This window comes from Mustela nigripes, chromosome X (genome assembly GCF_022355385.1).
Source record: "Mustela nigripes isolate SB6536 chromosome X, MUSNIG.SB6536, whole genome shotgun sequence".
Lineage (NCBI taxonomy): Eukaryota > Metazoa > Chordata > Mammalia > Carnivora > Mustelidae > Mustela > Mustela nigripes.
In genome coordinates, this window is record NC_081575.1 from 119,788,105 (window position 1) to 119,793,046 (window position 4,942).

The following is a 4,942-nucleotide window of genomic DNA, read 5'->3' on the forward strand; positions in this document are numbered from 1 at the left end:
AGTCCTTCTGTGATTTTTCTCGCAGTTTAGGGACTCACTTAATTCTGGACCTGACGCCAGCCCATTAGCTCAGATGGATTTCACTTGCGCTCGGAAAAATCTACATCTTCTTTAGAACATCAGGCCTTAGGAAAACTGTTTTATGTCTTTAATCCCCCAAATGTGAGAACAGCTCACACAATAAGAAAATAATTAACCAATCCATTTGATTGATGGGGTACTGCAAACACAAACACATTGCTGAACACTGAGTTTTAAGGCTTTAATTCTATGACTAAAGTTTAATTCTCATTGCCAAACCCTAAGTGTGTGATCTCTCAAATAACGGAAAGTTGTACTATGGTTGCATTTAGGTACTTTCCTAATCGTTAGGAATAATTTAATTAGACCAGGGCCCTATTCCTCTTATTATATTTAAACATGCATCACAACTGTCTTAGGTCTGTGTTATCAAAAATAATAATAATTTAAAAAAAGATTTTATTTATTTGACAGAGATCACAAGTAGGCAGAGAGGAAGGGAAGCAGGCTCCCGCGGAGCAGAGAGCCCGATGTGGGCCTCGATCCCAGGACCCTGAGACCATGACCTGAGCCAAAGGCAGAGGCTTTAACCCACTGAGCCAACCAGGTGCCCCAATAATAATAATTTTGGGTTTTTTTTTTTTGTGTGTGTGTGTGTGTGGCTCTGGTACTTTTATTCTTAGAGGTAGCCAAGTTTGCATTTTGATTTTTTTTTTTTATTGCTAAAAATGTAACTTTCCACGTACACCAAAATATCCCTGGGAATTTGGAACCCAGATCATGTTTGGAATCTGCTGTTCGAGGATTATGTCATGCGATGTTCAGTTTATTTCAAAGGAGCCTCGAGGAAAACAAGAAATTGTCCTCTAATGGTGTAAGGGGAGCCAGATGACACACAATCAGTCATTTAGGGGAGATGTTTAGGTTAATGAGAAATTAAGTAAATGTGTTGGACACATAAATTCAGATCGCTAGGATTCCCACGGAAATAGTAATTGTTGGAGCCGTTTTTATTGGGTAATCTGGATGACTCTGAATACAGCTGAGCTGGGATGGGTCTCCCAAGTGACCTGCCCCTTCTGGGTACCCTAGATAGGGAGACAGTCAGAAAACATGTGCTCCTTTGAAAGATCATGTTAGCACCCTGACCCGTTAAGAATTTTTCCAATGCAGGGTGCCTGGGTGGCTCAGTGGGTTAAACCTCTGCCTTCGGCTCAGGTCATGGTCTCAGGGTCCTGGGATCAAGCTCCACATCAGGCTCTCTGCTCAGCAAGGAGCCTGCTTCCCGCTCTCTCTGCCTGCCTCTCTGCCTACTTGGGATCTCTCTCTCTATATCAAATAAGTAAATAAAATCTTTGGGGTGCTTGGGTGGCTCGGGGGGTTAAAGCCTCTGCCTTTGGCTCAGGTTATGGTGTCAGGGTCCTGGGATCGAGCCCTGAGTTGGGCTCTCTGCTCAGCAGGGAGCCTGCTTCTCCCTCACTCTTTGCCTGCCTTTCTGCCTACTTGTGATCTCTCCCTCTGTCAAATGAATAAATTAAGTTAAATTATAAAAAAAAAAAAAATTCCAATGCAGACATCACTAGATCATCTGGAGGAGGGCTATGAAAACAGATACACTCTGGAGACAAAATATTTCCAATGTTTCTGTTCTGCTCACGGAGGACAATGCTCAATTTTAAAATACGGCAACCCAGTTGTGTTTGAAGACGGACACGGCGGGGATCGTTTTTGAAGCTTGGGGACGAGGTCACGGAGGGTTCCAAGTTACCCTCTCCACTTCTGTGTGTGTTTGACATCTCCCACCGTACGTTGTTTCGTTTTGTTTCTAATGATGCTTAGCCACTGCAATGGGCTCTTTCCATCCCGCCTCCCCATTTGGAAGAGCAGAGATGAGAGCGGGTTTTAAAATTTAAATTTTCATCAGTGCCTCGCTCACGAAACGGACGACATCACTGTACTCTAAGCTTTTGTTCCAAGTTGGTGAGGCTTCCACGGGTGGATGGAAAGCACGTTGCTTGCAGCAGAAACACAATGCAATCCCATGCAAATTATACATAGATGGTCTTTCTTAATACCACACGTAATAGAGAAATGCAGACTGCACAGGGCCTGCCCTCATATTTTAGCATTTGATGAAGATGTGTTGCTTTTGTAACACCTCGGGTACTGGGAGCGAAAACGAACCACGGAGCAGTCAGAGAACGGAGTTTCACGCTGGAAAGAGCTCTCTCTTTCTCTGCCAACATCAAACAAAATCTAGGGCAGCGTGATTAACTCTCTCCATTGGCAAGTCCCTACTTCATGGCGGAGGAAAATACTCATCCACCAAGTAAGAAAGGGTTTAAACTACTATTTCAGGTTCCATTTGTTCCTTAGAAACTGCAATTAAAACAGTGGGAAAGAGATATCAGAATGGGTCTTACCAGGGTGTTGCTGAAAACATTTTCTAATTGGGGAACGGTCTCTTCGGAGGATAATTAAAATGTGTTGTATGCAATAATCGTGTTTCATCACCACGGCGCCTCACACTTCGGCGACCGCCATCTTTACCATCCTGAATTACTCATATGGCAGAGACGGAACTGTTTTATGTTTGAAATCCTCAAAATGAGGGATTGGGGGTACGATTCACTGGCTGGGTCGCATCTTTTTCCTTCCGTGGTGTGCTGCTGTCTGTGCTCATGTCATGAAAAGGAGAAAGGTAGAGGTCATTCATCCGAAGTACGGAAGAGGCAGAACAGGACGGGGTTCGCCCCTTCCCAGCCACAGAACATCTCAAAATGGGTGGGTGATGTTCATTATCTACGGTATCCGCAGAGTGAGCGTTTACGTAGCTGCCCGTGTTGCGGTAAAAACAGTTTTGTCACTGCCATTAATTTCTAGAAAGGGCACCATGCCACCTAGCTGTTAGGGACACCGCTCACGGCCAGATCTCATCAGAAGATAATCCAAGAACGCTGTCATCTCCTAGAATGAATGCCCGCCTCCGTCGAGAGGGATTTCTTGTATTTCAAGAAAACTTGTGCGAAGCAGAGACGCCAAGAGACCATCTTTCTGCAGAGAAATATGACTTTTGGAAGCGCGGTAAGTGATGAGCTGACACCCGAGGCCAGCGTGGTTTTGACACTCAAGACAGAGAGGGGTGAAGCTCCTGAGTTCTGGCTTTTTCGCCTGCCCCGCAGCTAAACGGTGCTTTGGACAGAAGCATTCATCAAGCCCTTTCCCATGCATTATCGGAGATCACGGCAGACGGGAGTCGTACCGGGTAATTGCCACGCCACGACCGACGGCCCGTCGGACCCCCAACCTCTGGTTTATCATCTTGAAGGAGAACGTGGCCACAAACAGAAGTGGGGGTGACGCAGCTTCTGTCCCACACACTGGTCCCTGTGCAGCCTCACCCCCGCTTCTGCCACTGTCAACACACAGTTCGTGGCCTCGTTGTGGAATATCCTCATCCTCGTAGAGTATAAAAACTCTCCATGAGAAGAACCATTCATAGTCCTGGAGAGCCTTTCACACTGCCTTGTTGGGACAGAAATTTCACAATGTGGTTTACAATATTTCCCTAATGCAAGACGCCCTTTAAATTGCTGTGGAAGATAATGATGTTGTGTATATATATATATATATATATATATATTTTTTTTAGCACCAGAATTCACCAAACATTACTGGGGTGGAAAAAAAGGGAGTTGGGGCACACTTAATTCAAAAGATAAAAGGTCGAAAGACGGTTTACTTGCTTTGAAAAGCTCACAGCAGGATGCAACGAACCAGTAGCGGTCTTATCATCCTTTTTTGCTTAAAATACATGGTCCCCGAATTTTAACATACAATTAAACAGGGATGAACATTTTCAACACTTAAAATGGCATGAAAATGTAGGGTTTGTTGTTGTGAAAGCAAGAGAATTGAGCTTGCAGAACGGGTACCGCGTCTCCGTGTGATGTAAGATGTGCGAAGGGATATTTACCTTCCTAATTCCCACTCTGGAAAGGTTAGCAGATGGGTCTATTTCTTTTCTTTTTTTTTTTTAAGATTTTATTTATTTATTTGACAGCGAGAGATCACAGGTAGGCAGAGAGGCAGGCAGAGAGAGAGAGAGAGAGAGAGGAGGGTAAGCAGGCTCCCTGAGCAGAGAACCCGATGCGGGGCTCGATCCCAGGACCATGGGATCATGACCCGAGCCGAAGGCTGAGGCTTAACCCACTGAGCCACCCAGGCACCCCTCTTTTTTTTTTTTTTAATTTTTTTAAAAAAAGACTTCATTTTTTTATTTGACAGACAAAGATCCCAAGTAGGCAGAGAGGCAGGCAGAGAGAGAGAAGAGGAAGCAGGCTCCCCGCCAAGCAGAGAGCTCGACGTGGGACTCGATCCCAGGACCCTGGGATGATGACCCGAGCCGAAGGCAGACACCTAACTGACTGAACCACCCAGGTGTCCCAGATGTGTCTATTTCTGAAGATACAGTCAACCTAAACACTCACTTCTGTTTGCTTCTTTGTTTCGTTTTACACTGGCCCAAAGCCATCCTCACCATTCTCCTCCTCCAACTACGTAAAACATTTTTCTAGAAGCCTGATTAAGCCTCAGTTACTCCAGTGTCCCAAATGCCATGGGATTGCTTCCCACAAATACCTATGAAGTATTTTGCCCCATTTCGTGACTATTCCTTTGCAGGAACGGGGTGATAAGGGAAGCCTCCAAGATGAGTGGAATGTGCTCGTTCTGTTGTGTCAACACGCAGATCTCACTCACTCCAGCCACAAAGGAGTATCTCGTGGTCACCCTGTGTGGTCACCAAGGGTTATCGGAGGCTCTCTGTGGTATCACCTGCTCTCTGACATGGCCAGAGGGAGGAGCCTCTACCTGGGATGTTGAGAATGTACGGGGGCATTTTCATACTGAGAACTGATGC